This window comes from Melospiza melodia, chromosome 11, assembly GCF_035770615.1.
Source record: "Melospiza melodia melodia isolate bMelMel2 chromosome 11, bMelMel2.pri, whole genome shotgun sequence".
Lineage (NCBI taxonomy): Eukaryota > Metazoa > Chordata > Aves > Passeriformes > Passerellidae > Melospiza > Melospiza melodia.
Genome location: NC_086204.1, coordinates 8584595 through 8600843, shown reverse-complemented (window position 1 = coordinate 8600843; position 16249 = coordinate 8584595). Strand labels below are relative to the sequence as shown.

General features: G+C 40.6%; 1 protein-coding gene across 12 annotated transcripts in view; it reads left to right on the top strand.

Moving 5' to 3' along the window:
• Window positions 1-16249, top strand: part of RC3H1 (ring finger and CCCH-type domains 1) — a 73653-nt gene that overhangs the window by 6202 nt on the left and 51202 nt on the right. For 5 of the 12 annotated variants that reach the window (XM_063165498.1, XM_063165497.1, XM_063165492.1 and 2 more), the window contains exon 1: window positions 11708-11860. The exons of 1 other annotated variant lie outside the window; for it this stretch is intronic. The gene's annotated coding sequence lies outside the window, so the exon portion shown is untranslated. Of the gene's footprint in view, window positions 1-11707; window positions 11861-16249 lie in introns of those variants that run through there. 6 more of the 12 variants (XM_063165496.1, XM_063165495.1, XM_063165491.1 and 3 more) reach the window with 2 other exon arrangements.

The following is a 16249-nucleotide window of genomic DNA, read 5'->3' as shown; positions in this document are numbered from 1 at the left end:
TAGCTCCTGCGTTGTTGTTAATTATTGTATGGGTAGAGGAAATCCAGAGTTTTGGAAGCTGGAAAATGGCTTGCTCTTATTTGGCAGCTCTGAAGGACAGTAATTCTTGGTCTTGCTGGCTTTGAGGGGATGTGGATTTTGGATCAAAAATAGATGAGAACAGGGCCAAGTCTCATAAATTAGTAAAGCAATGGCAAAGGAAATAGCACTCTGATGTACCTTTCTAGACTTGAAATAACTTTTCTCTAAGGAGTCTTTATCTCTTTGCTTGCTAAAATGCTCTGTTTTCTTTGTAGGATTTTTTTTCTCCTGGCTGCATGGTTATCTTTACCTCTCCTGTTCTCTTTCATGATCTTTCATTCTCTGGTGTTCTCTATTTTTCTTCTAATTTTTTTTTTTCATTTAACTTTGTTCTGCTTTGAGCCACTCATCAATTCAGCCAGCTAATGCAGGTAACAGAGATGGCTTTTTGCCTCTGAGTTTCATTGCTTTATGTTCAGAGTTGCAGGATAGGTGGTTTGGATAATGGAGCAACCTTTGGTGCTCTATGTTCTTAGAGTTTACTGAGGACTGTTGAAACATCACTGCTTCCTCTGGAACTGATGAGAATTTAGGGAGCATTGTTAAATTTGCAAGGAGACATGAAGAAAGATAAAAATAAGTTAGGCTGAACTGGCCTGATGAGATGGACTGGGTTAGTTAAGCCAAAGGCAGTCAGGCTGTCCTTCCTGTTTTATGAGTCGTTCTGCCATTTAATTGTGTTGGAAGGCCTCCTGTAGAATTAATTAAAAAGGAGGCTTTATTAGTGCTGCAAAAACTTATAGTCAATTTGAATTTTAGTCTTCTTGTTTAAACCAGGCCTTATGGATAGAAGATTGGCACTGTAACTTCTTTGTAAGTGAATCATAACAGTGGAAAGAAAATGTTATTCAGGGCAGTGAGAATTGCTTAAACTTTGGTTGTTTGGAGTAGACCAGGCTATTTAAAATGTAACTGTTTGTTGCCAGCTATTGTCAGATTCTACCGAAGAGATGTGAGCCTGCAGGATTGTCTTCTGGACTTGCTAACCTGTGTGTGGATTTTAGTTTCCTGTACTTGTGTGCTGTATTAAATCATGCTAGCTGAATATACCTCTTTCATGCTACCTTTTGATGCTGCTTATCCACTGTTTTGTAGTTTTTACAAAACCAGTTCTTGGTTTGAAGACATCTCACATTGATTCCATCTGGTTTTGTCTCCTGAACGTTTTATTCCATTTAAGGATGCATTTGTGTTAAGAATCTTCAGGGACATGCATAATTTCAGTACACAGAAAAGGTGCTCAAAGTAGGGGTTGGCTGTGTTTAGAAACCCTCTAAATCATCCATCTTTTTTTATAGAAGAGGTTCCCTGTTGATAACAGTGTGAGAGTGGAGGTATGTGGAATAACTTAGTTCTAACTCATGCCAAAATTGGGACACTGAGCTTTTTGGTTTTCCCTTCAGTGATGCTGCTTAAAATTTTACTGGTGGCATAAATTTCTGCTGGAATGCCAGATACTTTTAATTTTTATTAAAATATTAAAGTAAAAGGCTGTGCACAAAGCCCTCAAACACCTTAACAGGGAAGCAAAAAGGCACAGCCCAATTGGTTGCAAATCAAAATAAATTCCTTAAGTTATACTTGTACTAAATTTACCCCTTTTCTCTAGTTATTACTAGGCTTAAGACTTATCTTCTCTCTGAGCAGTGTGATTTTTGCAGAATATATTCTTAGTGGGGGGAAACTTGGCAAAATTTGCATCTGTCCTTAATGCATTATGTTTTTTCTCATTTCTGTAGCATTTGCAAAAAGGAAAAAGTACAAATAGCACTAATAAGGTTGCATCAACACTGGCAAGTAACTTTCAGGCTTTTTTTAGCATTCATTCCTTTACCAGGAGTATTGGAAATTTGTCAGTTAAGGCAGAATAACATAAGTGTCAACGTCTGCACTGCAGTTCATAGAAATGCAATATTTCCTGCCTGATTTTCTGTAAATCTGAGGATTGGCATGATTTCAGCAAACAGAGATCTATAGTAAGCTTTTCTGGTCACTCCTTTCTCAGTGGAACTTTTCAGTCAAACGTTTCTAACAAAATAGCACTCAGGGGCGGGGTGGGGATGTCTGTGGGTGTGTTTCTCAGGAGAATTCTGTGCTCACAGCAGTTTTTATGTGAGTTTTTAGATTCACTAGACCAGTTGAGAACAGAGCTTGAGCTCTGTCAAGTTGAAGCTTGGCCATGGTGTGGGTGACTTCAGGACATAGCAGGAGGAAAGGCTTCCACAGAAATCCTTGTATTGGCATTTGAGGATGTGATGATGTGGCTGTCACATTAGGCACTACAGGAGAGGAAAGGGGTGTGGAGTCAGGATTACTCACCAGGTATTAAAACAGTCACAGGTATATTTGAACTAAAATCTCAATTGGAAAAAAAAACCCCAACATTCTACAGTGTCTTCCTGTGAGTAATATAGGTATTCATTCACCTGATTAATAGAAATGTGGCTTGTTCTTCCCCAGGAGAGGACAAAAGGGGGAAAAGCCCTTGCTCATTTACCAGTTTATATGACAGTAATTGGGAGCTTTTAGCACGGGGAAATGAGTGACAGCAATCCTTTCCTTCAAGCACATCTGATAATTCATTAATGCAATTTCAGAAACTTGGTGGAGCTTTTGAGAAGTGGGAATAGTCAGTGATGTTGATGTGACAAGCTGTTATGTGAGTTGTCGTTACAGAATAAAAATGGACAGTAAGCCTATGGAAATCCAGTGACTCCAGTATGCTAATAAACACATTTAAATACTTTGTTCTTGTAAGGTTTTGCACGCTGAATAATTCCCAGTGCAGTTATGAGGGATACACTAGTGCTATTACAGCTGCCTCTGGCTTACCCATTTTTGGAATTTTCTCTCTTGAATTGTCATTATGTTTTAGCATACTGTCATTGCTTTTATTCAAAAAACAGCAAGTGGCTGAAAACAGGAATATGTGTAAAGAAACTGCATGGGTGGTAAGAGTTTCAATGCCTCATTTTCCTTTCCTATGCCTTACCATATATTTGGATATCTGCTGTTTAACCGGGCTTACGCAGCACAAGCCAGAGGAAATTTAAATTATCAAATCATGCAAATATTTGCTGTACATGGCTGGCTTGTCATTTGTCATGGCTTGGACTGCAGCAACACTGGTGCAATGGGCAGCTGAGTTCTATTTTTAAGACTGTTAAAACCAGGAAATTTGAAGCATGGAAGGATCTCTCTGAGTAGTTCATGTGTGCCATAACTGTAAAACACTGATCAGGTGTACTCTGTACTCCCAGGGTGCTGGACAAGGTAGCACTGCAGTCAGGGTGGGTAAATGCTCAATCCCTTGTGGTCTCCTGGCAGTCTGGGACAGTGCCTGTTAACATCTCATGGTGAGCTGTCACTACTTCAGGGAGATTGTCAATGGAAGCTAAACCACCCAAATGAAGTACAGAGTTGCTTGATTTTGCTGCTGCTGTTATTTTCTTTCTGAGCCTATTTCAGTCTTATCTTAAGATATTGGACTAGATAAGCCTTATCTAGTCCAGTATCTTAGTTTTCCTTGAGTGAAGTCTAAATTTCTGTGAATAAAGTCCACTAGTGCAAGTTTACCCTTTGCTTTTAAAAAGTTAAGCTGGTTCAGCATGCTGTGGAGATCTGTGTACTTTTTAGTAACACAGCTCTGGCAGTAGTTTGTGAGATACAATTTCACAAACTATCCCATGTATTTTTTATTTTACATCCTTCTGGTTGCTGATACTGCAATAATGTAGTTGTAATATGTTTTTAGAGATAAATATATCTTTGAAAACTGGGAATGAGAAAAATTTTGTGGATTGCTCCATTTAGAATAAGTCTCATGCAAGGAAGCAGTAAGAGGACTCTTTTAAAAAAGACAGCATTCCCTGTTTGGAGGAGAACTGTTTTTACAAGTCATAAGCAGCAAAATTCATCAAGCTGGCACTGGATTTTTAGTAGATTACTCTCAGGATTATTGCATTTTGCCTTCTTGATTGAATGATTTTCAAGTTAGGTAACTTTTAACTTCCATAACTAGGGTTATAATTCAAAACCTCTTTATGAGAGGATGTAGGATATTCTTTTTCCCAGTTGAATTCAGGCTTCTGCAAAAAATAAATAAATAAACTTCTTATCCATTACTGATGGGAAGATCATTGACATGTTGGGGGTTGGGTTTTTTTCTCTTACACATGACCATCTTATGTTGTTTGCTCTATCAAAAAAATGTAAGGCAACAGCTTTCATTTTTGTGGTTAAGCCTGAAATGTTTGTTACTGGTTTAAGAGTAGGTGTTTAATGGAAACCCTGAGAATTGAGCCTTTTGTTACCACTCACTAAAACGGTGGGTAATTTTGTCATGGGTTTAACACTGGCTAGAAGCCAGATACCCACAAAAAAAACCACCCAAAAGAAACTATTCACTTTTTCTCCTCTCTATAGTTGAGCAGAAGAGGGGGAAAGAACAACTAAAAGGCTCATGGGGTGAGATAAGGATTAGGAGAAAACACTCTAAGGGCAAAACAGGCTCAAAAATTAAAAGGTATAAAGAAAAATTTATTAACGGAATTAAAAGACGATAATGAGAAGTAAATAAAGCTTTAGAACACCTTCACCCGCAGCTCTTTCCATCATTAACAGTGCAAGGAGATAAAACATGGAGTTTATAGTCAATTTGTCAGTTCTAAAACCTTTTCTTTAGTTTGTTTAGGGGAAGGAGTCTGTTCTGTTATGCTGGGGGGTCCTTCCCATGGGAGTCCATTCTCTGTGAACTTCTCAAACGTGCTTCCGATTTTTCTTAGCAGCAGTCCTGCTCAATGTGCTGCAAAGGGAGTATCTCCCATGGGCAAAGCAGTCTTCCCATAACTGTTTTTCATGGGCCATTTAGTTTGTGGGATGTAGTGTTTAAGGATGAGCTGTTCCAGTATAAAAGCAAGGCTCTTTTTCCTCTGTCTCTGGAAGCAAGGGTTCTCTCTGTCTCTCTTCAAGTTTCTCTTAGATTACAACTTTTCAGCATCCACACACTCTGGTGTGAGCACCTTTTATTTCCACAGACTGTGGGTGAGTTCTGTGTGTTCTCCATGCACTTCATGAATTACAGGGAAACTGTGGTGTTATAATTCTCACCACGGCTTGCAGAAGAATCTCAGCTCCCATGCCTGGAGCACCTCCTCCTCCACCTCCCTCCTTTTCACCGACATTAGTATCACCATGTTGTTCTCCTCACGTCTTCCCCTTCTCCTTTTTCTGGCTCTGAAAAGAGTTGGTGTCCGTAGGTTCCTTTGTTATCAAGTTCTATCAGCTGTAAAGTTTTTATGGAGTTCTGCAGTGCTCAAAGGTTGACTCTGCCCAGGGAGAGCATCGGGAATTGCTGTCCATGGTCATGTGGTCCCTGCCAGCCCGGTGCGAGCACCGGCCGCTGGCTCCGCTCAGCGCCTCTCCTCGTATGGGGCGCCAAAAAGGAAAAGCTGCTGCCTCCTCTGCCCTTCTGCTGGCAGCACGGCTGGCTGAAAGCAGCTGAGCAAGTCAGGTCCATTGTGAGCCCAGCCATTGTGATCCAAGCCAAAATGGCAGCGGCCGTGTGGCGCCACGCCGATTCCAACCACGCGGTCCCGGCTGAGCGGCTGCTCCCGCCGCTGGCCCCGGCCGTGTGGCTTCCACTCTGGCTGCTCGTGGTGCCAGGATGGTGCCCCCGGCAGCAGGGCCCCAATGGCCAGCTGGGAAAGGGGCCCAGTGGCCCTTGTCACCACCCCTAGCAGAGGCAGAAGAGGAATTGAGTTCCCTTTGTTCTTTTTGACTATGTCGTCACAGAGGCGTTGCTAACTTCCCTCATTGGGCCGGCCAATATGTCCATGTCACAGCCTTTAGGGATTGGCTCTGCTGGACATGGTAGAAATTTCAAGGAGCTTCTATTTCAGAAGCAACCTCTGTGGCTTCCTCCACCCCCACTAAAAGCCAGCTTATGTTAAACTAACACAACTTTTAATGATGTTGTCAAGCTGCAAAGAAAAGATTCTATTTTTATAAATCTAGAAGGTGAGACTGACACAAAGGCTGCAAAATATTTAAGGATGGGATTTTTTTCATGTAATTGAAGGTTGCCTGAAAAGTCTAATTCAAAACGAGTACCTTGCCCCCGGCTATTTTTGGCCTCTGGAACTGCTTTTTTTAGCAGTGCTACAAATTGAATCACCGGCTGCCAGTATCATTTAAAGCAAGTGAGGCTCAATTACATTCTGAGTCAGACGTACCTGAATTAACCTGCTTTTCAGCAACAGTTGTGTGACCTCTCCTGCTGCTACTTAAAGACTTTAAGCTCTGTGTGAATGGTAATTTAACACTCCCTAAAAGTCTTGAGCAGGCTTGTCAGTGCTGAAGAGTGTTTGGATTTTTACATCAAATCTTTTAGAGATGTGGAGAAAATCTTGTATAGTGTGTTGACTAGCTAATTTTTTATTTATGCAATTGTTAACAAGAGAGCTGAAATTCTCCGGGCTCGGTGCCATTTCTGCCACAGCTGCCTCTTGACCTTGGATGACTCCAGAGCTGTAGTGTAGATTAGGTTGTGTTATTAAAACACAATTGCAGTCTCTGTCATGAAAACAGGTAGAATAAGATAAGGAACATGAGTTTCACAGATGAGTAATATTCCTGCTATTTTTGCAAGTGAAGCTATTACAGGACTCAACAAAGAAGTATGTCTGGTTTTGTTTGGGCCCTGTAAGCTATTTTTGTATCAACTATTGTAGCATTTACAATTGCTTCCTATTTGCAGCTAGGTTCTAGTGGCAGTAAGGTGATGTGAGTTATGGGCTGCTAGAGCATTCTCTGGACAGTACTGCAATGAGCTGAAAGGATAGCTTTGACTGAATTTGCATAACTTGCACCATTAAGCATTGCTTAAATCTAGCCCTGTTTTTGAAATTAGGTAATTTTGGTGTGGATTTAGTATAAAGTAACAATTCCACAAGTTATTGCTCATATTCCTTATTCCATTTCGCCTACTGTCATCATTCCAACCTGTGAGTGTAGCCTTATTGTTAGGACTGCTGAATTACATTTAGGTAGCTAGTTAGAATTTAGGCAGTACTTGGAAGATGCCTTCCATTAATAAAGAAATACATTGAAAGTCTGTGTTGCCCTGGTTGTGCCCAAATAAGCTGCTTATGAAACCACACCTAAGAGCTTGACAAGTCTACTGATGCTAAAAGTGTTTGCCTTCAAGTTGCTTCTTCTGTGCTTCCCACATTTTTTCCCTTGTTTCCAGGACTTCTTAACTATTTAAGAGATCTGAAACATCTTTTGGAATCTTTTAGGAGCGAATGTGAGAAGGAAGAGAATTTGGTTTGGATAGGCTTAGATCCTTAACAGAGATGGAGAGTACTTTCTGTGAAGTGGCCTAGGCCCTGCTCTAAGCCTATGTCTGAGAATGCACTGGAAATGCTAAATAGGTAAAGTTCAGTATCTGCCTACCTTGGTTGTAGAATGCAAATATGAGTCTGGATGTTTGGATCCTCACAAGGCTAAGGTGATTTAACACACATTAGTTTTTTCAGAAAGATTACCTTCTGTTGCTGCTGTGCTAAATCTCATTTGAAGTATCATGCTTGTAGGTAGTGGCTGTGATTTGCTCTTTGTTTACAGCTTGGGTATTTTCAGAGAGTCAGAGTTGATCAGGTTGTAAGGGATCACAGTGGGTCATTGGGCTCCACCTCTCTGCTCAAGCAGGGTCATTCCAGAGCACATGGCACAGGATTGTGTCCTGACAGGTCTGGAATATCCTCAGTGAGACACTCCACAGCCTCTCTGGTCTCTGTGCCAGTGCTTGGTCACTGCACAGGAAAGAAGTTCTTGGTCATGTTCAGATGGAACTTCTTGGGCATCCATTCCTGCCCATGGTCTCTTGTGCCACTGCTGGGCCCCAGGGAGCAGAGCCTGGTCCTTGCTCCGAGCCCTCCCTGCAGACAGGGACACAGGGGGATGAGGGCCCCTCTCAGCTGGGTCTGCTCTGGAGGCTGAACAGCCACAGGTCCCTCAGGAGAGCTGCTCCACGCCCTTCCTCATCTCCTCAGCCTCCTCTGGGCCTGCTCCAGGAGCTCCAGCTCTCTCCTGCCCTGAGGAGCCCAGACCTGGGTAGCAGGGGTAGGATCAGCCCTGGGAGAGCTGGCAGTGCTCTTCCTGTTGCATCCCAGAATACCATTGGCCTTCTTGGCCACAGGGCACTCATTTAATTAATGTTTAACAATTTTTTAGCAGCTAGACTTGACTGATATGGGAGACAGATGAGGAAAACCTGGATTATCTTCTGTTAGCAATTCCTCAGGCTGCCTGCCTCAAGTTTTAACAAAAACTGCTGTGTTGTGGTGATGCCCATTGTTTGTAAATGGGCATCTTTTCTCTGAAGCTGATGGTGCCATACCATTTCATCATAATGCAGAAATGATATCACATGCTGGACTGAGCAGGTGCCTGAAGTAAAGAAGCTGATTTATTGAAGCTGATATAGTTCAGTAACTGTATCAAAATCTTTGAGAGAACATGTAATGGATAGAAATACAATAAGGATCAGAGGGTGAAAAAATATACTTTGTCTCTCTGAACTCCCACTATGATAAAATATGTGTGCCACAAAAATGAGGTGCTCCATTGCCTTTTGAAACAACATCTCAGTAGTCTAGAGGTGACTTTGTATGTAACAGAAAAAAATAGCCCTTCTTGTGATGGTGATGTTTAAAATGAACTTGTACATTAAATAGGCAGGCAAGCAACTACATTGGCAGTTTTGTTAAAAAATTGATTACTTTTCACTGCTCTTGACTTTCTGCTGTTATTAAAAGATTTTTTAATGTTTAAATGCAGTCTTCCAAAATAAATTGCTTTGAAAGTAAATAGAATAACTGAAGCTTTATTAGAGAGCAGTTATGTAAACAGCAGTTATTATATGTTATTAACATGAAGTTATTTGGCATCTATTTTTAAAACAAAGATGACATCTGCTAAGTTACAAGAAAAGCCACCTCCCAATCAGAGAAATGAGAAGCAAGAAGAAAACACTGTAAAGAAATCCTGAGACTTAAGTTTTCAGGTGGACACTGAGAATGGTTGCTTAATACCTGTGGAGTTCTTCATAAAATGGGATTTTACATTTCCATTTTACACTTTCAATAACAAAGTAGAAGCTTTTATGGCCTATGCTGGGCAGTAGCATTTCTATTCACTTAACACTGCTCTTACAGTGTACTTCAGCATTTCCTTACTATTACACCTGGAATTTTTGTCATGTATAAGGCCTGTTTTTTTTTTAAGTCTCATGTTTTGAAAACAAATAAGTAGGATAGTAACAAGTGTAATGCCAGCACTTGGACATAAGGGGAGGAAGTTGAGACTATTGCTTGATTCTTGCCTTGTAAGTTTGTAAAATAAAAAATTTCAGTAACATTTTCACATTTCACTACAAAAAAAAGAAAAATATCTGAATTTTTTCCTTTTGGAGACAGTAGGCAGTATTCTTATAGAAGTTTGCTGAAGTGCAGGGGGTGAGGGATAATTATTAAAGGTTTTATTGTAGGTTAGAGGGCTTTTTGAACCAGAATCTCCAGCCACCCTGTAAGTCTGCCTTTCTGTCTCATTGTTTGATGTTGCAGTTGTAGTGTTATTGTAGCTGTAATGTCACAGACATCAAAGCAGTACTTTGTACCTTTTTGTTAGATTGCTTTCTTTAATGCTTTCTTTTTCCCTGAGTTGTGCTGGGTCTTCTCAATGATTCATGACTAAGGAAGGATAAAGGCATTGTAGTGGCACCAAGATCTTCCCCTCTCCTTTCCTCAACTTCTCATTTTCATCTGCCAGATGCCTGTAGTAGTAGTTGTCAGGTAACTGTAGGTTGTTCTTGCATGGAAAAGAACAATTCTGGTCTTGGTGATCCAGAACACAACTCCCTTCAATTGCTTTCTCCTCCTCAAGTCCACTACTTGGGGCTGTTTTAGACAAGCTGTTTGTGTGGCTGATTTGTTGCCTTGTTTTAGTTAAAATGAGGTATTGGTTGTGTAACTGCTGTCCACCCACATTTCTGCCTACCTGTGTTTATTAATAAAGATCTATTTAAAACTTCAGCTTGGACAACTATGCAACCAGTCCAGCTGGAATATCTCAGGAAGGAATGGGAAAGAAAGACTAGTGACTTCTCTAGCTGACACTGAGAGGTAGTATCTGTCTGTACCCTTGAATCTGAAGACTTCTACATGCTTGTCCTCTTTATCTTTGTCATGGCTTTTTAAAATATTTGTCTTCTCTGGGAAAAGCAAATTGTTAGCTTGCCTCCTTGGCAGCAGGGTTGAGAGCTCCTGAGGATTTGACCCGTTGAACTCAGGTCCCTGTCCTGAAAACTACTGTGGATTTTTGAAGTGCCTACTGCCTTTCTTCTATTAATCTGTTTGGGTTTTCCTTGATTTTTAAAATATTGGTTTAATCATTGTGTTCCTGTTAGAGTTTTCATTGACAAATACAAGAACTCCTAATTTGAAGTGAAAGGAACATGTTATAGAGCTGTTGTCTGCTATTAACTCCCTAGACTTTATCATCTATTGGTAGAAAAATCTTTCTAGGTGGTAGATCGTAAAACCATTTTGCTATTTAGATATAGATATACATATTATAGATAGATAGGCATTATGTATATATGTGCATATATTTATATACAAACATGCAAAACAGTATATATGTTTATATATAAATATATATGTTTTCTATATAAAACATAGGAATTAATCTATAAAATATAAATATAGATAGGTGTGTATGTTATTTCCTCTTTTAAATAAGCTGTATGGGATGTATAATATTAACCAGAAATTATGAAGCTGGTTCTGTAGCTCTTCCCTGAAAATTTATGATTTTATTCACACGCAAGTTTTATATTTTGGAAAGCATGAGCAAGAACACTTAAATTTTGTCTACACATGTTGTCTTTTAATGTTCATGACTCTAATGGTGGTTGGGTGAGAATAGGGGTCAAGAAAATGATATATCATGTTTCATTCCATATTTTTCCTGTTAAACACCATATAAATAACTTCATTCAACAGTTCTTTTCCTGTCGGAAGACATGAGGTCTTGCCTCACGGGATGTTGGGAAGCTTAAATCATTGTAAATTGCTTTCAGAGCTTCTGTTGGGGAGGTACTATGGTAGAGTTGTGTTGTTGATGGTTTGATTTTCTTGTTTTCCTTGTGTTATTGCTAGGCAGGAAGCTTCAGATAAGGAGTAACATCTTGTCCTTAACTGGCCCCATTTTCATAAGGTACTTCACTGACTCTACCAAGTGAGAGATATTTGCCTGATATTACAGAAATTTCTCCCTGTGTTTTCGCAGTCAAAAATTACCGAGGAGAAGAGAAAGCAGATCTTGAATCCGACCTAACTGAGCTTCGGTTACTCTGGGACATGGTTTTGACGATGTTTGTGATGTTATCTTTGCTTCTCTTTTCAAGAGCTTTATTACCCCGCTGCTGAAGCCTGCTAGGGCTTTGCAGGAAGGGCTGGAGTGTGCATTACGTACAGAGGTGCAGGTTGTGGTTGGGTGGGGATTTCTCAGCTGGGCCCTGTGCTGTGGGCAGTGCTGGGTGGTGCCGGCAGCGCGCACGCGCCGAGCAGGAATGAGGAAGTCGGGCCCTTGCTGCCTGCAGAGTTTGCTGGGGAGCTCGAGAGAGCAAACAGGAAGGGGAAAAAACCCCTGAATCTGTCCCATTTACTCTTCTGGCCTTATGGGATGTGTTGTTCATGGAGCTTCCCAGGCACAGGTAAGAAACTTTTTTTCTTCTACCTTCTCTTCTCTGGTCAGGACTTTCCCTCTCTCTTGAAAATTTCTCAGAGGTTTTTCTGTGGAACTGGATATGGAAAACATAGCTAATGTAATTTACCCTTTTCTGTGAACCGTGAAGTTGGCAGTACAGGGTGCGTGTAAAAAAAAACACATTACTTTTAGCTGGTCAGGGCTTCCCACAGGTTGTCAGGTTAGTTTTTCCCTAAAATGATATTCAGGACTTCTTAAAGTATTTCTTCAGGGAAAAGACAAAAACTACTACTTAAGTGCCCTCAGAAATACTGTTTATTACAGTGAGCACACTGAAGTAGAAAATAAAAAGGTTTTGTGAAACACCGGCAAAAATTTGACAGGAATGGAGGAGGTTCAGCTGCTGGCTAGAATTGTACTATGGGTATCTGGTAATCCTAATGAGTTAGGAATTGCTTTACTAACTGTTGTCTGTTAATTTAAGTTGTTGATTTATTTTTAATTTCCAACTGTCCGAGGTTTTGAAGTAGTTAATGTAGCACAGGACCAGTCTCACAGAAGAGAGAAGTGGTTACTTTTTCTCAGAAAAGTTTCTTTTTCTCAGAAAAGTGTAAGTTATTATCAAGGAGTAAGAGTCTTTAAAAGAATTAATGCAATGGTGTTTTCTTTATTAGAGTAAATAATGATTACTCAAGAGTTGTATCGGTTGGCAAGCCTGAGTTTGTTTTGGCCATGAGGAGCTGCTGTAGTGTTAAGCTTAGCACTAAATGGGCTTTACTTGTGCTCGCTGGTAACTGCGACAGGAAGTTTAGCCAGGAGTAATACTCAGCAGAAATGAAGCAGCTTCAGCTTAACTGAATTTTGGTTGAGGTGATGATGCTGTTTGGGTAATGAAATGCTGTGGGAATACATAAAACTCAGGAGGGAGTAATGCTCTTAAAGCTCTATGTACTGAATTGGCAGGAGCTGAGCCGAGGGTGCCCCTTAGGTATGCTGAGTCATGTGCCTAAAGTGTGCCATGACTTAGTGTGGGCTGCTGTGGGACAGAGCAGTGCCAGCTCGGCTGTGATGAAACAGCACGTGATGTGTCCATGCAAGAGCATGCTGCCTCCAAATAACATGTTTGTGAGGGAATTTGGGGTGTGCTTGGAGCCTGCACCAAAGGGCTCCCTCAGAGTGCCCCGAGTTCAAACTGAAAGCAGAGGAGTTTGCCTGTGTGTCATTGTGTGTGGAACTTGATGCCAGTGCGTGTTGGTACAGACTGTTCTGCACGTTACAAACGTCTTTTGTCCAGAGCTGAATCTGCAGAGGACATGTGGAAGACTCTGGTTGCCACAGACATAACTTGGACATGAGGCTATGTCAGCCTCTGCATTGTCCAGCAGAGTGAGGAGGGAGTGGTTGTTCCAGGGGTTTATGGAATAATCAGGTCTTTCCCTAAAGCACTGACAGGGTCCCAGAGGAGACAGGTCACCGATCTGATTACAGCGTGACATTTCCAGGCTGGGTTGAAGGATGGAATTTCAAGGATTTCTTGGGGGCTGGGAGGCCCAGAAGAGAGGAGAGATTTTTCCAGGTGGTTCTAGATGTGGGTAAAACAGCTTATGCAGGGGTAAACAGGAGGATGAGACTTGCATACAGGTACTTTATATTTTCAAACTCAGAAATAACAAAATCAGTTTCAGTGTAGGATTCAAACTCTGCCTTGGGGCATCTTCGTCTTAATTACACCTTTTTGTCTTCCAATTTATGGAAGACAAAAAACTGTAATTTTTTAGTTTTAGTTTTAACTTTTTAGTTTTTTGCTTTCTTGGGTTTGACATATCTCTTTTCTTTAATCATGCACAAAGGTATGTGTATGGAGATACATTTTTCAGTGTTAGAAGCTATTGTGTGTGAAATACTTAGTGAATTGAGTGTGGGTTAAAAATGTAATATTATGGAGAGGTGGGCTATTTAAATAATTATGTCTTTTGTAATTTTTTACATTCTTTATTATTTGCTTACCTCTGGTATAATGCTGAACGTAAACATTTTTTTAAAAAGCATTGTACTATAAAAGTGAATATACTTTTCCTGCTGCACATGTTCAAAGTGTTCTCTTTCTATAGTGGTGATGGTTCCAATAGCAGACAGTGGTAGTGAAACTGTCTTATTTCCACTGTTTTATTACCATTTGTAATGTCTCCTATTCAAAGTAGCTCTTTGAAGTTAGAAACTGGTTTTTTCCAGTTATTTCTAACGTCACAGTGAGTCACAGACCTTGATACAAGGCACAGTATCTTCAGTGGTTTCAGGTCTCTACATCTGAGCTTTGTGCCTGGAAGAGATTTACATTGTCTCAGTGCTTGGCTCTGCTCCCTTGTGTGAGGGCTGATCTGGGGAAAACAGGGCCATAAATGTGGAAAGCTGTGCCACCACCAGTACTTGCTTTGGTGCTTGTGGCTTGTGAGTGCTCAGTCCCTGGGATGCCACTGCTGTCCTGTGTGGGATCAGGAATTTCCACAGGTGTGTGCTGATCTGCTGTGGAGTTCTTCAGAAGCACAGGGCTCGTTGTTCCAACAGCTGTTCTTGTCTGTGGGGAGAAGGTTGGCTGCATCACCCCAGTCAGCCATCTGGTGCAGCAGCTACACTGTGCTGAAGTAGATGGCTTTCTGAGGTTTCTCACAGCTCTATGTGCTATTGTCAGTGGCCTTCTTTTGGCACTTAGGCACCAGGACACAGGCTCAGACCCTGCAGAGTCTCTCAGAGCTGTGCTTGTGTACAAGCTTTGCTTCCCTCGTTCCCCAGCCTTTGGAGACCTGTCTTGGCCCAGGATCATGGATGCCACTAATTAGTCCCTTCATCTCCAGACTCCCCAAACTTCTCTTTCAACTGTTGAATTTGTAAATAAATATGACCTATTTCATTATGCCAGAGGTACAGGTAGCAACAACATGGCTCTGTTCACTGGGGTTTTTGAATTAGTTTACTAACATTAAAGTTGCATTCAACTCCTTCCTTCTAGTTCACAGCTAGGGATAGTGGTGTCTCCATGCTTACATCTGCTTTCTAGACCTGATGGTACAGCTTCATGTTAGCTTCTGGTTTTAAGTCTCCTCAGTTAATAGAAAACTTCTTTTCCTGAATGCTTGGCTAATAATTTAAGTAGACTGCTCAGTTTGTTTCTGAATTGCAGAGAAGTCTGGGAAATTGTTGCTAGATATTCTAATAGCAGTGTGGTCAAAAGGAAGAACTATGATTCAGTTCTTAAATTTTGATCCCCAAAGGATATTTCATAGCACAGCCATACATACACTAGATTTACCAGGCTGTGTACTGCTCTGTGCAGGAGGATTTCTGTAGAGTTTCTGGGTAATTTCTGTTGCAGATTTGGTTTACAAAGGATAGTAAAGCTTGAATGCTTGTTACCAACATTTACTTAGTCTATAGGAGGGCAGGTAGCCAGGGAAGGCTTGGAAATAAATTTGCTGAATGCTTTAGGATATCATCTGTCAGTGTAGTAACCTAAAAGTATAGGAGATTTCATTTGGGTTGTGGTGATGCATTAGTAATGAGAATGATTTGAGCCTTTGCTGACAAGATGAGAGAAAATGGCTGATTTGCCATTAAAGAGGTATTTTGGAAGGGGGAACCCTGAACAACCTTGACATCTTGTTTTGCAATGCTGGTGTAGGGTTAAAGACATTTGGTGCCACCTCTTCCTTGTGCCACCCTGCCTGGGTAATACTGATTTTTTTATTGATTCCTTATTGCTGGGAACCAGAGCCTGTGTGGCATTGTATATTGTCTTTTGAAAAGAGAAATAGTTATTTTTTTCCCTAGAATCATAAAGCATCCTGAAGGGAAGTGACTCAGAGACATCATCATAGTACAACTCCTTTTCATTAGCTTTAGAGCTAAAGTTAGGTGTTTGATGAAAGTCAGCTGAAAGCTTAACAAGTAACACTTCATTGTTTACCTTGGCAAAGTAGTGTTAACTGTGGACAAGATTGCACTAAATTCTGCAAAAGAAGCCTGTTTCTTTCCAGAAAAAAAATGGCAGAGGCTTTTCAGAGTCTTTATTTTAGCATTAGAAATTTTTTTCTGTTTTAAAATGCCCTTGACTCTGAATTGCACAGGTCCTGATATAAAGTTTCTCTCTTTGCCTTTAGAATTTAGATTTTAATTGTAAACATTTTTTAAGCTGAAGATTTGATAAAAAGTTGCTTTTGCTTATGGCAGAGCTTCGGTCAGAACAGACACTTAGCAAGTAAGTCTGCAGTCCTTGGTTTGAAACTGAAGCCAGTAGTATGTGGAAAAGAGAAACTAATATATATATGGGTGGTTGGGATGGTATTTCTGTGTTCATTTTGCTCCTTGATTTAGAAAATTGTTTATGAATATTCCACTGGTG